Genomic DNA, 17033 nt, shown 5'->3' with positions numbered 1-17033 from the left:
CGTGTATCATTTATGTCCCTAGACGGCTTCCATGATATATATCCCTCCAGGGATTTTTTTGGGGGGGAGGGGAGGGGATAGAAATTGTTTCCTGATTATTTGGGCAGCCCAGAAATTTGGGCAGGATAAAAATTGTTTCCCATAGGCAAGCCTAGGATTGTATATAAAAAGCTTCAGCTAACAGTAGAAAGGGGTTTTAATCTCCCTAATCTGTCCTAATATCACTTATCCTTCCTGCTCTCTAACATGAAATAACAGATGCTAGCTCCTGAGCAGGAAACAAGTGGTCCAGCTGGATGCCCTACCCACTTAAGTCATCCTCTATTCTGTAAGTAAGGCTAATAGGTTGGCCTGACAAATGGTTGGCAATCAATTGACCTTTGACTCATTCACAAACAGGATCTATTTGGGAAAATCCTGAGATTAAGGAAGAGAACAAGGGTATGTTTTTAAACAGTGGGTATATAGTGATCGAATGTTGATATCGCAGTTGATTGGACCAAATGATAACATTGTATCCTTCAGCTTTCTGTGCACAGAAGTTAATCTTGCAGCCATAACTAGCTGGCAATATATCCAACTGAAACACTGTCTGACCTCTGTGTCCTGAATCTTTTAGAGCTTCACAACTCTCCCCCCACTCTGCTGCCCTTGCTTCTCTACTTCATTCCTAAGAAATTTCACCTAGACATACTATCATTATATAGTATTTTTGAAACTAATTTTTATTAAAAATACAAATTTTTAAGAAAATAAAAAATGCAGTCAATATTCCCCCCATTACCAGTGGAACTTGGAACTGAATATCCTGATGCATTTTTTCCAGTGACAAAGTTTGCATCGAATAGTTATTTGTCAAAACAATCTTTTACAAGTCTATTGATGCCCTGCTAGATTTAGTCACCTTGTTGTTAAGAATGATACCTGCTGGCACTTGCAAATACCTAAAAGCCAACCTGGTTCACATAGTTGGGGGTACCCCTAAAGGGCACCTTTCTAGCAAGATGTTATATATTACATTGATTTTATATTACCAACCAAATTTTGCTTCAAAGCTAAACAATCTAATGCTAGGCTATACTCCATCCCTGTGGGTGCTTCCAACCATCATGTCACTGATTTGAAGGCAGCCTTGTTTGCCAAGTAAATTATCTTACAGCACTGGAAATCATATATTCCTCCTGTATGGATGATAGAGCCAATGATATGTTAGATCTCTCCAGAAGGGAAAGAATTGCATGCAATAGATGAAAAGCCTCATCTATTCATTTTCATCCGGCAAGATTTCATGGACCTCATTAAGCAGGGATGCCCTTTCTCCACTCCTTCCTTAGCTGAATCCATGTTACTACTTCTCATTCCCCTCTTCTCACTCTTCTCCCTCATTTTAAATCTCTACTCTTAGCTGCCCATGTGTGTCTACAGGTCAAACTTACTTCATTTGTTGATGAGATATGTTTTGAAAGAGAATGGGAGAAGTTGGGCGATAGGGTCACACCAAATCTGTAGCTACTACTATCTCTCATGAAATAGCAATTCAAAATCAAGGGGTGGAGTTATTAGAAAATATTGTAAACATGCATTTTGTCCATGTTTTGCTTCAATTATATATTAATTAATTCTGAAATAAGGTACGTCCCATATATTTATATTTATTATTATTTGATTTGTGGTATATATTATTAAAAATATATATTATATTATATAGAATTTTCTACAACAGTGTTGTAACTTTCTATTATAACTTAGGTTTGAATTTTTAAAACCTTTTAAACTTAATTTGTTTAATTTTACAGTGGTTATCTGTAATGATATTCAGGTTAAAAACATACATACCAGGTAGATTTTTCTTTTTATAATACAGGAGATTATATTCATGCTATGTAATCACAATGATTAATATTAACAATATTTTGCTTTGCTTTAGATTCTCTGTTAAGAGACTGTTCTTCTATATTGAAGTTTCCTGGTGAAAACAATTTGAGGATTCATGTCATTTGTTAAGTACATTCTTGTTATGCAGTTATTGATTATTTTTGAACAATCATTAATTACACTTCGTATCTTTTTAAGACTCCTTGGAAATCTGTTTATTACATTGGAATAATTTGATGCAACATTTTGGGACACCAATAACACCAGCAACAAATTTTTATTTCTATGCAGATTCAAAACAATTTAAAATATCAGGTAATATCAGTGGAATTCAATTTGTTATTCAATGAGAGTTTATATCACAAGCACTGGCTTTGAAAACATTGAATTGTCCCACTACAACATTCATATAGAAAATCATACCTTTTGTGACTTTCTGAAAATGTTAAGAGGGAAATTATTTGTTTGATTTGTGTACATGTATGGCTGTTGATGCCCATTCCACCTCTAAATGTTCTTTCCAGTACAACTAATAAATTTTGGAGAGGATATAGAATATGGTATATTATAATACAGTTTCTGATTTGAGGTTACTGAATCTATAGAATTAATTACAAAGCAGAACGTTCATAAATCTGCAGCAGCAAGTTCAGTTATTTTCTAAGATAAAAATAAGAACTCAAGATTTAAAAGATTATCGATTATTAGCTGCTGCTAGAATACCTGTAGCAGCTCAGTGGAAATCACACCTAAGACTATCATTGAAGAGTTGGCATAAAAAAACATGGTTTCAATTAATTAAAAAGATTACTGAGATTAAAGAAGTTATAACATTGCTTAATCCTAACATATTTCATAATAATTAGTTACTTTATATGGAATATGCAGATAATTCTTCAGGAAATAGTGCATCACCTTTACAATATTGAATACTTTAAAAATATTAATATGATTATATTTTGATAGGTTTTGTTTTGTCAAGTATAAGATGTTGTGTACCAGTTATTTCTGTTCACTAATTCATGCAGTAATTTTTATTATTCATGCAGTAATGTTTATTATTTTAGGTTGTTTTTTACCTGCAAGTTTATAATTTTTAATGCAAGGACTATGAGATTTAATTTTAAATGAAGTTAAAATATAGGAGTTGGTTCACTCACATGCAATGACTACAGCATGAATGAGCCATCATCGACTTTGTTCGCGTACTCAAAGATTCTCCCCCAATGACAGGGCCACATTAATGACCAATGAGCGGGAATGTACACAGTGACCATTTACGCACTGGAGGTTTCATGGTGGGCTGCAGGCTGGAGTTTTAGTCATGGCAGGTTGCCCCACCTCTTCCTGCACCCACACAGGGGAGCATTTGGCCTGGTGCGCCTCATCCGCCCCCGATTTGTGTTCCTGTATGGGAGCCGGGGCAGTGAAGTTCCCAGTGCGTAAACGGTCATTGGGAGACATAGGTTAGTACTACAAAGTGATGTAAACCAGGGCAAGGACAACTATACACTGCTGTATCTGCAGAGCCACTCTGCACAGAAAATTGTAGAGTTGAAGACAAATAAAAAGAGGATTTGTTGTTCATATTTCAACCATTCTGTAAGGCTGTCTTTACAACGGAACCATCAGGCAAATGTTACGTCTCCACGGTTATTTTCTAACTCACCTAAAATAGCCACTGGCTTCTCACCCACCTTTTTCAGGTGTCTATTAGCCAGATACATGAGGCTAGAGGAATTTGTTTTGCTTTTATCTCAGGCATGCAGTTGTGACCCTGCCTGTGGCTATGGAAGAGACAGCACTCTCTGATAAGCAAAAATGTAAACAGGGAGAGGAAAACCCTTATTGCCAGTTCATTTATGAAGACAAACTAGCAGCCCTGTGATTATGCTACAAGCCCTCTTTTGAGACTGTCTCCATCTTCAGCCTCTATGAAGTTGGCCAGGTTAAACAGCAGAGGTGAAATGTTTACATCACCCAACTTGCAATGGAGTTGATGCATACACTTAACTACAAAATCATCAAATGATGAGAAATGAAGTGTTGTGCAATTCAGTCATAAAATTTTTTAATTCATATTATCATAGCAGTTAATAACAGTGCTGTAATACAACAGGAAGAGACTCAAAAATACCTTTGGTCCAATAAGGTGTTGTTTTTTGTAGCAAGCAAATGTATGAATGCAGTAGCCTGTTCACCTGAGCATACCTTCAGAGTTTAAATAAATATATGTATTTTTATATTTGGTGGCCATCTTTCTCTCCAAAGGTCCTCCAGTCAGTTACCATAATGCATCTAAATTTAGTTTAAATGTGTGAATAGAATCCTGGGAATAACACTTGGAGAGTACCTCGGCTCCCGCACTCACTGTGCACCAGTGCTACAGTAGCTTGCTTGAGGGGCACCACAGGCCCCTCCCCTCCAAAATAACAAACATTTTTCATATGAGTCAAAGATACTACAAAAAGGTCTAATTTCTCATCAAGAAGAAAAATGAAATTACACAAAATTAAGTCTCCATGGTCAGGCGCTCACTTAGATAGCCTTATTACATTTTCCATGGTCAGGTGTTCACTTAGATAACTTTATTACATCGGAGGCACTCTCTGTGGAAGACAGGAAGAGATTATATTGTTGTTAATCCATGTTATTTCAACATCAGTCCTAGCTGAATTTCCAATCCAGGATTTTATTCTGATGTGCAGTTTTTCTGAAGATTCCATATATGAAATGGATATTCCTCCACAGATCCAATTTTAGTCAAAGCAAGTCATATGTAGGAAATACAGAATTTCTATAATAAACCAAAACAAGGATCAGTATGAGGGAATGGAGCCATATTACATAGTATTGGAGCAAACCTCTGTCTCTCTGTGGGGATACTGTTGTCATAACAAGCTGGCATACATCTGGGGTTGGAAAGATGGCAGCATAAGAAAGTAAAAAAGCAAAGGCCAACAGCTTATTAGTTTACCGATGAAGATGATAAAGTAGTAGCAGGTTAAAAAATTCCCAGAAGGTCACTTCAATTGAAGCAGACAGGGGAAATAAGTGGATTTGAGAAAAAGGTTAATTAATTTACTTTAGTCAGTATGTTGGCTTTGGCAGAAATACTCACTACTATCCAAATCACAAGCTGCTCATTTTAGTTTGAAAGGAAATAGTGCAGCTAAGAAGGCTTACGCAAATACTTAACTACAGCATATGATCAATTACACTAGAGTAGTGTGTCTTAAATTGCAGTCTGTGGACCCTCAGTGAATGCTGAGGCCACTTTTTGTGGTCCAAGACCAAGGGTACAACTCTTTGCTATAACTGCCAAGGATCCTGTGCCTGCGTCTGATTTTTTGAACAGCTAGATACTCAGAATGGAATTAGGGTGTAATCCCTTTCTTCATTTCCCTGAATAAATGGGAAACAAACACAAGTGATAGAGAACCATCACAGAGGGATACTGGAATTTCAAGATCCACTGCAGAAGCAAAGTTACATGCAATTGATAAAGAACAATTTCACACCAAATTTTTTTGTTTTATATTTGTTTTAATTTAAAATTAGCTAGCTGAAATGGTTGTTGAGTTTTAGGTGCTGAGATCTGCCAAAGAAAAACTTTTTAGCCAACTAAAATAACAAAATTTGAGTGATTAAATTCACAGTGAAATTCTACAGTGAGCATAACTTTCTCAGAAATTATTTTGGAGGCAAAAGCAAAATAGCTTTTCACTTCTGCCCCATCTGTACTCACAGTCTTCAGCAGAACAGCAAAACCTTCCTACGAAGCACTGAATGGAAAGAACAAAGGCAAGAGGAAATTAAAGTAAACTTTGTAGTACTGAGCTGTTACATGAATCAATAGATCAGTGATAGCTCAGAGTTCTTCTGCATGGAAATGTTAATGTTTACATTCTGCTCACTAACTTTCTCAAATGAGCAAAGGAAAAAAACTCCTCTGGCTGCTTGCTAAATCAAAACATACCTGCTTCAATGTTTTCTCTCTTTTGACACCAAAATGAACTTCATAGATCCCCCTGCATCTTTTCAAGTTTAATTTGAGGAACATATGGCCCGAGTTCTTATCACAGCCAAGCAGGGAGCTGGGAAGTTTAACCCTTCCATGGGAGTTAAAGACCAGTCTTCTGCAATCTTCAGGAAATAAACTTTAATTTGGGGCAGTCATATATTCCTGATAAAAAATCCATTTCCATGAGCAAGATCCTACTACACAACTATTTGGAAGTCCTAGTTAGCAAAGGTTCAACTTAATACAGCCCAATTAATTCTCTGTGGCTCAATGGCAGCAAGTTCTTATGTAACATTAATAAATCAATTGTAAATTATGAATAGGAGGAGGCATACTTAACTCCTGATATCTCCCTTTGAAACCAAAGCCAGTGCTCATTTGTATAGTCTTATCATTATAGTAACACAATTATGAAATAACAATCATAAAGATGATAGTGACTTAGCTGGATGCAAAGTAAACACATAAGTACACTCTGCTAATTAATAACTTATAATTTAAGTGGATTCCTGAATACCATAAGGGAATCTCTAGCTGCAAGAGAACAACCAGTAAAGTAACTGAGCTAGAAATAAAATGTAAAGAAATATCCTTACATTCCAAACACTTACAGTTACATTTCTCTTAAGATAGCAATTTCTGCTGATTCTCCTCTATGCTGTTCCTGAGATACACGGACCCACAGGAAAATTCCTCAGGAAATCTGCAGACTGTAGCAGGAAAGGGTATTCAACTGAAATCAAAGAATGCATTGCAGAAAGCACCCAAAAAGTTATGTGGCCTCACACCGGGGGCATTTCTGCACATGATAAGTATAGTGAAATGCTTACCTTGTGAAGACATTATATTCCGGCAGCTCCACATGATGGAGAGCTGCCTGGAGCAACGAATAGATGGACATGTGCCTCGGCAGTGAATGTCTGTGCCTCTATGAATACGCAGAGAGGCATTTAAAGGAATAAGTATTTATTTTTTAATGGTGATCAATGGAAGTTCATCTGTCAATCAGCCATGCGGGGAGTGGATTTGCTGGCTCAAGTAATTGAAACTGGTAGGCAGGCCAAAGCACAACAAGGCTAAAGCAGGAAAAGCAACCAGAAACATGTGAGAGTTTGAGAAGTGTGGCATGCTGGTGAATTGCGATTATTTCTCATGCTCAGCAATACAGCAGGCTTCACGCTAAAATGCCCAATCTGTAGGAAAGCCCTGAGACTTCCTCTCGGCTGTTCCTTGGCTTTTTATTTTCTGTATCCTCACTTTTTGTGAATCCTTCTGCAAGATCCTTCTGGCTGGGCCCAACCCCCTAACCCGAGAGGTGTGTTGCTTGCCAGGGGCGAAAATTAAAGATGTTTCAGAACGGCTGCCCAAACTCCTCAAATCTACGGATCGCTACCCATTTGTGATGGTCCATGTGGGAACGAATGACATGTCCCTGAATACCATTGCTCCTATTAAAAAAGACTATCAAGATCTGGGGAGGAAGCTCAAGCAAATGGGGGCACAAGTGATATTCTCTTCAATCTTGCCTGTCAAGGGAAGAGGAATGCGTCGGGAGAGGAAGATAATGGAGGTGAATCACTGGCTGCGTAGTTGGTGCCGGCAGGAGAGATTTGGTTTCTGGGACCATGGGATAGGCTTTCTTGAGGAAGGCCTACTAGCACCTGATGGACTGCACTTATCGAAACTGGGGAAGAATGTGTTTGGCAGGAACCTGGGGAGATTCATCAGGAGAGCTTTAAACTAAAGCCACTAGGGGAAGGAGACGATCAACATAGGGAGTGTATGGAAGGAAAACGATCGGAGGCAGCCCAACCGGCAAGGCCAGCTCATAGGGAACCAAAAGTCAAAGGATTCAGATGTCTTTATACTAACACCCGAAGCATGGGCAATAAAAAGGAAGAGCTGGAACTTCTCATGCTGATGGAAAGGTATGATCTAGTAGGCATCACAGAAACTTGGTGGAATGATTCTCATGACTGGAATGTAATGGTGGATGGATATGAACTGTTCAGAAAAAACAGAATAGATCAAAGAGGTGGAGGAGTGGCACTGTATGTGAGGGAAGGGCTTACCTGTCAGGAAATTCTAGTGAAGGAGAGCATATCTACAGTGGAAAGCATCTGGGTGAAAATAAGCGAGGGGAAAACAGTGTGGTGGTTGGTGTCTGCTACCGACCGCCTGACCAATGAGAGGATGTGGATGCTGCACTTTGTGAGCAGCTTGAGAAAATATCCAAGCGGCAGGACCTTGTCATCATGGGTGACTTCAATTTCCCAGATGTGTGCTGGGAAACAAACTCTGCGAAGCGTCCTCAGTCATGCAACTTTCTGACCTGCCTGGCTGACAATTTCATTTATCAAATGGTAGATGAACCCACAAGAGGTTCAGCCATACTGGACTTAATACTGACCAACAGGCAAGAGTTGGTGGATGAGGTGAAGGAGGTGGGGACCCTAGGGGGAAGTGACCATGTCCTCATTGAATTCCTTTTGAGATGGGGAGCCAAGGAAGCTTGTAGCCAGACGCGGATGTTGGATTTTCGTAGGGCAAACTTTAATAAACTCAGAGACATGATGAGTGTCATACCATGGACGAGAATACTGGAAGGGAAGGGAGCATGTGAAGGGTGGGCGCTACTCAAACAAGAGCTATTGCATGCTCAATCAATGATTATCCCAGAAAGACGAAAACACTGCAGGAGCTCTAAGAAGCCTATTTGGATGAACAGAGAACTTCAAGAGGAACTAAGAAAGAAAAGGAAAACTTTCAGGAAATGGAGGGAAGGACAGAGCTCTAAAGAAGAGTACCTACAGGTTACTAGGCACTGTAGATCAATCATCAGAAAGGCCAAAGCTGAGAGTGAGCTAAGATTGGCCAGGGAAGCCCATTGTAACAAGAAAATTTTTTCAGTTATGTGAGGAGCAAACATAAAGTAAAGGAGGCAATAGGCCCACTGTTGGGTGCAGATGGACAAACTCTTACGGAAGATGCAGAGAAAGCAGAAAGACTTAGTGCCTATTTTACATCTGTTTTTTCCCACAGGTCAAAGTGTTTAGGCACATCTAGAGATGGCCGTAGCCAAAGGATAGTGTCTGGGTGGCAGGTTAACATGGATAGAGAGGTTGTCGAGAGGCATTTAGCTGCACTGGATGAGTTCAAATCCGCTGGTCCGGATGAAATGCACCCGAGAGTACTCAAAGAACTTTCCAGAGAACTTGCACAGCCCTTGTCCATCATCTTCGGAACCTCTTTAACGACTGGAAATGTTCCGGAGGACTGGAAGAGAGCAAACGTTATTCCGATCTTCAAAAAAGGGAGGAAGGATGACCCGGGAAACTACAGATCAGTGAGTCTGACCTCTGTTGTGGGGAAGATAATGGAGCAGATATTAAAGGGAGCGATCTGCAAATATCTGGTGGACAATTTGGTGATCCAAGGAAGTCAGTATGGATTTGTCTCCAACAGGTCCTGCCAGACCAACCTGGTTTCCTTTTTTGACCAAGTAACAGGTTTGCTGGATCGGGGAAATTCGGTTGATGTCATTTACTTGGATTTTAGTAAAGCTTTTGACAAGGTTCCCCATGATGTTCTGATGGATAAGTTGAAGGACTGCAATCTGGATTTTCAGATCGTTAGGTGGATAGGGAATTGGTTAGAGAACCGCACTCAAAGAGTTGTTGTCAATGGTGTTTCATCAGACTGGAGAGAGGTGAGTAGGGGGGTACCTCAGGGCTCGGTGCTCAGCCCGGTACTTTTTAACATCTTTATTAATGATCTAGATGAGAGGGTGGAGGGACTACTCATCAAGTTTGCAGATGACACCAAATTGGGAGGACTGGCAAATACTCCGGAAGATAGAGACAGAGTTCAACGAGATCTGAACACAATGGAAAAATGGGCAAATGAGAACAAGATGCAATTTAATAAAGATAAGTGTAAAGTTCTGCATCTGGGTCAAAAAAATGAAAAGCATGCCTACTGGATGGGGGATACGCTTCTAGGTAACACTGTGTGTGAACGAGACCTTGGGGTACTTGTGGATTGTAAACTAAACATGAGCAGGCAGTGTGATGCAGCGGTAAAAAAGGCAAATGCCATTTTGGGCTGTATCAACAGAGGCATCATATCAAAATCACAAGATGTCATAGTCCCATTGTATACGGCACTGGTCAGACCACACCTGGAGTACTGTGTGCAGTTCTGGAGGCCTCACTTCAAGAAGGACGTAAATAAAATTGAAAGGGTACAGAGGAGAGCGACGAAGATGATCTGGGGCCAAGGGACCAAGCCCTATGAAGATAGGTTGAGGGACTTGGGAATGTTCAGCCTGGAGAAAAGGAGGTTGAGAGGGGACATGATAGCCCTCTTTAAGTATTTGAAAGGTTGTCACGTGGAGGAGGGCAGGATGCTGTTTCTGTTGGCTGCAGAGGAGAGGACACGCAGTAATGGGTTTAAACTTCAAGTACAACAATATAGGCTAGATATCAGGAAAAAAAATTTCACAGTCAGAGTAGTTCAGCAGTGGAATAGGCTGCCTAAGGAGGTGGTGAGCTCCCCCTCACTGGCAGTCTTCAAGCTAAGGTTGGATACACACTTTTCTTGGATGCTTTAGGATGCTAGGACTAATCCTGCGTTGAGCAGGGGGTTGGACTAGATGGCCTGTATGGCCCCTTCCAACTCTATGATTCTATGATTCTATGACCCCTTATTGCTGGGTCTAGCATGCTTCTACACAGCAATCTCAAGACCCAGTTCTGTAAAGAACCATCAGATATTTCATCTTTATAAGGCTCTTGAGAGCAGAAATGTGACAGCCCGTTATTTTATACCACAAGACTAATACTGAGAAGCCCTAAATGATCCTGAATCCTCCCAAATTTTCCATGATCATCAGGTTAATATTTAAATTATCTGAAGGTGATAAATTGAAATGTTCCTTTTTATGAAGATTTTATAACATTGCTGATCATGTAATGCCCAAAGTAGACTAAATTTTTCTCCCAGCCATTCCAACAACAAATGCACATCTTGTGCTATTTATGCTACCATCACCTGAAAATTAATAGCTTTTTGTGTATCTTTTGACATTCCTGTAGCTACAAGGAAAACATTCTAAATGTATTCAAAGCTTAGTGTCATTTAACTTGCCTCTGATATACATGTATTATAGTAAATTACCATAAATGTGTTACGTGATGATTGAGACAAATGCTTAAAGAGAGATTCCACATAAACACAATAAGTAAAACTGTCTTATATCTACTTAAGGGGATACATAAAGGAGAGATAGCTATAAAGTTGTTGCAGGTATTACAAGATAAACATTAAACTCCCATGTGATTAAACCCAGGTCTAAAATATGGTCCATAAGATTTAGAGTTTTATCTGAGGCTATCATGAAAGGCTTATAGCCTTCCCCTTTAAATTTATGCTTCTTATATCATATGTTGTTAAATATGGAGTGCTACCTTTGTATCTTCCATTTATGTTCCATACTATCCATGCCAGAGTATCTAGCTTTCTTATTTTATACTAGCAGTAAAGCCTGTTGCAGGCTATAATGCAATGAGTGCTAGCTTATGGCTTGGTGTGGGTTTTGTGTCTCAGAATCTGGCAACACTAAGAGGAGGTCTGTCTATGTGCAACAGTCCTGACCCAAGTCAAGTTTATGCACACCTAGGTAGTATGGAATTCCAGAATATGAACCTTCACCTAAAAATAATATACCCAAGGAGAATGCACAGCAGAACTGAAGGAAACTACCAGTTTCTAAAGAATCTATATTGTGCCCATAATATCTGGCACAAGCTAGGATCCAGGAGAATCATGTTCAAATACCCACTCTGTCATGGAAGCTCACTGGGGCCAATTGTGCATGATGGAAGCTACACCGGGTTGCAGCTGGTTGCTGATGGTGCAGTGCTGCGGAGCTTTATGCTCCACAGCTTTCTGTGTCCCCATGGGGAACACATTTCAGTGCCAGATCAGCACCAGTGCTGAAATGTGCCCCCCAGGGAAACACAGCAGTGGCAGATAGGTTCCGCCACATGAGGAGGCATAGGGGTGTTATTTTGCGGGAAGGTGGGATTGCATGGCACACAATTCTACCTTCCTGAAAAATAAAATAAATGCCCTGGTCTGCCCTGCAGCACAGCAAAGCACTGCAAAGCCAACCAGGGCATTTTTTGCCTCCTCTGGGCCACTATAGGATGAAGAAGAGCCAGGCCTAGAAGCCCTGTTGGCCCCCATAGCAGGCTAAGGGAATGCAGATTCTCCTGTGTTCTCTTAGCCTGAGACAAATGAGAGCCTGATTGACAGCAGGCCTGGAAGGGGGCCTGCCAGCAGCTATAACATGTGGAAGCAGGGTGCACTCTCAGCCTTTTGAGCCCGTACAGAATTGGCCTGGGTTACCTTGCCCAGTCACACAGCCTAACATACCTCATGGAGTTGTTGTTAGAATAAAATTGAGGAAATGGTAATTATGTAAGCCACTTTGAGTCCTCCTTGGCATGACAGGTGGGACATAAATGAAATGATATATATAAGCAAAAGGTAAAGGTATCCCCTGTGCAAACACCGGGTCATGTCTGACCCTTGGGGTGACACCCTGTAGTGTTTTCATGGCAGACTCAACACGGGGTGGTTTGCCAGTGCCTTCGCCAGTCATTACCATTTACCCCCCAGCAAGCTGGGTACTCATTTTACCAACCTCCGAAGGATGGAAGGCTGAGTCAACCCTGAGCCAGCTGCTGAGATTGAACTCCCAGCCTCATGGGCAGAGCTTTCAGACTGCATGACTGCTGCCTTACCACTCTGCGCCACAAGAGGCTCTTGATATATATAAGTAAAAGTGGGTAATCCTGACCAACTGAGAATTGTTGATCTGCTGGCATTAGTTTTTCATGAGTTATACATCAACCATTTACCCTAGCAAATGGTGCTCCCCACACACATCATGCTAGCATAGGAATAATTTGTGTCAGCAGGACACTTCTCACACTCATTAGAGTGGAGTGTTATAACAACCCAGTTATTTAAAAAGTGAACCATTAGAAAAGTGCATCAGAAAAAAAGATGCATTCACTATTGAAAACAGTTCCAAAGGTCCCTTAAATCTACATGAGAAGCATGTTCATTTGTACAGTTTTATCAGTACGCAGATTCAATTTTTAATATTATGCTTCAACTTTCAGTATATCTTTACACAAAAGTTACATAAACTGAGAGCCAGTTTGGTGTAGTGGTTAGGAGTGCGGATGTCTAATCTGGCATGCCGGGTTCTATTCTGCACTCCCCCACATGCAACCAGCTGGGTGACCTTGGGCTCGTCACGGCGCTGATAAAACTGTTCTGACCGAGCAGGAATATCAGGGCTCTCTCAGCCTCACCTACCCCACAGGGTGTCTATTGTGGGGAGAGGAATGGGAAGGCGACTGTAAGCCGCTTTGAGCCTCCTTCGGGTAGGGAAAAGCGGTATATAAGAACCAACTCTTCTTCTTCTTCTTAATATTTTCAAAAGTTTAAGACTATCTACCTGGATATGATACTGTAGCAAACCAACAAATTACTTCATTGTGCTATACATGGAACTTGCATATATAATATGAGAACCATTGTAAAATAGTGTGTATAAACCATTTGCCTTTCAAAATGACCATCTGCTGGATATTTTTTTTAATCCTTTATGAAACTCTTATACATCATAAGGGAAAACGAAAGTGCAGGTTTGTTTTTATTTTCCGATTTAGACCGCTTGCCATTAAATATATAATCTAGACCAGCTGAAGCTTTAAAATATACCAGTTTCATAACAGTGTATAACACCTGTATTTGGACTGGAAAAATATTCAAATTCCAAATAGAAACTCATTTTGCTGCCCTCTCTCAACATTTCCATACTTTCCCCACAATTTACTAGAGCATATGTTAAATACCAGATGTATGCATGCAATTTTTGTTTTGATTTTGTTCCATTTTATTTACATTTTAAATTTATGCTATATCTTTTTATCTGTGCCCCTTCTACCATCACAGTCCTTTGCACACACTTTTTCTCTAAACAGTGGTTAGGATTAGACTTCCACAGGTTTACAAACAGTCTGAGTCTAAAAAATGATACAATGTCAAATGTTCAAGAATTTACCCACTCTGGCAGGGGCACATCTTACCATCGCGCCCCAGACCAGAAAGTTGGGTGTGACCATTGATTCCTCCCTGACTATGGAGGCGCAGGTCAGAAAAATAGCCGGCCAGGCATTTTTCCATCTCCGCCAAGCCCGACTACTAGCGCCCTACCTGTCCCCCGAACACCTGGCCACTGTGATCCATGCAACGGTCACCTCTAGATTAGATTTCTGAAACTCGCTCTAGGCGGGCCTACCCTTGTCCTTGATCCGGAAACTCTAGCTAGTGTAAAATGCAGCTGCTAGGGTACACTGGCACACCTTGGAGGGCCCACATCCAGCCTGTGCTGAGGCAGCTGCACTAGTTACCAACTGCCGTCCGAATCCGATTCAGGGTTTTGGTTCTAACCTTTAAGGCTTTACGCAGGCTGGGACCCACATACCTGAGGGACTGCCTACCGCCCTATGCCCCCCGCAGGGCTCTGTGCTCTGTGAGTGAGAATCTTCTGGTCGTTCCCAGCCCTAGGGAAGCACGCCTAGCCTCGGCCAGGGCCTTTTCGGTCCTGGCCCCCTCCTGGTGGAACGAGCTCCCGGGAGAGCTGCGGGCCCTTTCAACGTTCCGCAGGGCCTGCAAGATGGAGCTCTTCCGCCAGGTCTACAGTTGAGGCTGGGGCTGCCGTGGTACATCGACTGCTCTCCCCTGGGCTTCTTCTTGAACACCGTTGACCTCCTTCTCCTCTGCCCCCCCCCCTTTTAGGAAGGGGGGTAGGGAGGGGATCTTATTATTGCACCACCATGTTGTGATGGTTTTTAAGTCTTTTAATGGGAGTTTTAATGGGGTTTTAAGACACTGTAATCCGCCACGAGCCATTTGGGAGTGGCGGGAAATAAATCAAAATAGTAATAGTAATAGTAATAGTAATAGTAATAGTAATAGTAATAGTAATAGTAATAATTTAATCTGCAATCCCTTTGCCAATGAGCTTTTTCACGGATTTGTATAAAGGTTTACTGCAATTCATTTCTTTTTTTCTCCTTTGGGAGAAGAGGAGGAAATTAGAACAAGTCCTCATATTCTTTCCTGATTCATTGATAATTAGTTGAGTTCCCATCCTCCTTTTCAATTAGTTATTTGGTTCCATCCCACAAAAATATGTGCATTTTCTTCTCCATTAAATCAACTTTCTGTAATATAAGTTTGAAAGCTGAATAGATATGGAGTTGCTTACCATATAATCAGGGGAGGATATCAGTCTTTCTTTCTCATAAAGGAATCATGCTGAATATTTATCATAGTCATCCTAATAAAATGTGCTTTACAAAAACTCATCTTCCATGTTAGCCAGTGTTAGTAAGTCACTGTGACAGCAGACAAATTCAAACCCTTTTTAAGCAGCGAGTTTTATGCGTTTTTAAAGCCCTAATTTTACTGGCCAAAGTGACAAATACTGTCATGCTTTCATAGATTTCATATACTTAGAACTGTCATTCATGTGACTGATGGACAGTTTTTCCCAAAACTTCCAGGCCATTACCTGAGGTACCAATTGGGCTCAAATTAATGCTTTGGTTATTACAACGTTACAAAATTGTAATAAACTCATAATTCTGAGCATATGGCAACTTTAAACTGCCAGAAATAGGGAGAGACACAAACCAGCTCACAAACTAAAATTCATCACTAATTTTGGCCAGTTTGAGGTTCTCAAAGCCATGTTAGTGGAAAAGCAATCAGAATGAACATTCCACGAACATTCATCTTGTTCCTGGTGATTCATGGATAGATACATTTCCAGTCAGACTGCCTCTGGTCAATTAAACTGTTTACAAAAATTCACAGCAAGAGGGGGTAGAATTCTCCAGCCTTGGAAACACCAGTAGGAAGCCTCCAAAACTGAACAGGTACTGCTGACTGCCAATACCAGAGTTCTCATTCTTCTCTATGGGATCAGAATGCTATATATCATCTTAGCTCTGCAGCCTCTCCCCCACTGGCTGTTAGATAGAGAGACAGGAAACTTGTTAAAAGCAGAGCACATCCATTTCTTCCTGGTCATGAACACTTCCCCCCTGCTGAGGTTTGGGTGTTAGGTAGACTCAAGGTTAAATGCTTCTAGAGGAGGAGAAGGAGAAGGAGGAGAGCCAGTGACCTTGGCTTAGATTAGAAGTCTATACTCCTAACCACTACCCCAAGCTGAAGTGGGCAGCAGGGTAAGGTTCCCTGTGTGTTTGGGGTGAGTAGCTTTCATTCTATTTACTTTTGAAACTACACCCAACATTTTTCCTGGGGGCATCTTCTTTTGAGGGGTATGTCTTGGACCCATAAGTCAAATCTACACGTAACTTGGAAGGCATGGGGAAGAGCATCAAGGAGAGGTCCCTGCAAATTTAATGCCACTAGCTCACACAGGGCCAATTTTATACTTCTAAACCTGTGCTTGTCTTTTCCCCAGAATGCACTTTCCCGATGAACCTTATTCAGGGAATCATAACTTGGACCCCCTAAGTGCAATCCTCTCCAAACCTGGCAGGCAAGTAGAAAAGTAGAGAACTGAAACCTGAGACCAACATGGGAGGCAAAGGCAGCAGCTGGCTTTCCTCCCTTGGCTAGGGGGGGATTAAGGGTGGGAAGAGACTGAGGGAGGGGAAACATACCAGCAGCAGAGCTTTTCAGAGAGGCCATCTCCTCTTCCACCCAGGAAACAGCAGGAAGAGGAAGAGGAGAAAAGTTAAGCCCCACAACTAGCCCTCATTGGGAAAGTGCTCTCTCCCTATTGTTAGCACACACCCAGGGAAAGCCAATTAGGCAGGGAATGAGTTTTCTGCAAATTGACCCTCATTGGGAGAGAGCTCTCTCCCTATTGGTTGCATACCCCCAAGGAGGGCTAATCAGGTAGAGAGTGAGTTGTCTACAAATTGGCCCTCATTGTGAGAGTGCTCTCTCCCTATTAGTTACACACCCCTTACAAGGGCCAGTCAGGTTGGGAGTGAGTTGTCTGTATGCAACTTGA

At 41.1% G+C, this 17033-nt stretch overlaps 1 long non-coding RNA gene across 1 annotated transcript; it reads right to left on the bottom strand.

The window, feature by feature from the left end:
- Window positions 1-4418: 4418 nt before the first annotated feature.
- On the bottom strand, window positions 4419-6822 carry LOC143836822 (uncharacterized). Its single transcript, XR_013230766.1, has 4 exons — window positions 6730-6822; window positions 6511-6609; window positions 5624-5660; window positions 4419-4672 (listed from the first exon to the last, which is right to left on the bottom strand). It is a non-coding gene; the product is annotated as an uncharacterized LOC143836822 (long non-coding RNA).
- Window positions 6823-17033: the final 10211 nt, after the last annotated feature.

Source organism: Paroedura picta, chromosome 4, assembly GCF_049243985.1.
Source record: "Paroedura picta isolate Pp20150507F chromosome 4, Ppicta_v3.0, whole genome shotgun sequence".
NCBI lineage: Eukaryota > Metazoa > Chordata > Lepidosauria > Squamata > Gekkonidae > Paroedura > Paroedura picta.
Note: the sequence above shows the minus strand (reverse complement) of the source record. Positions and strands in the feature narration are given on the sequence as shown.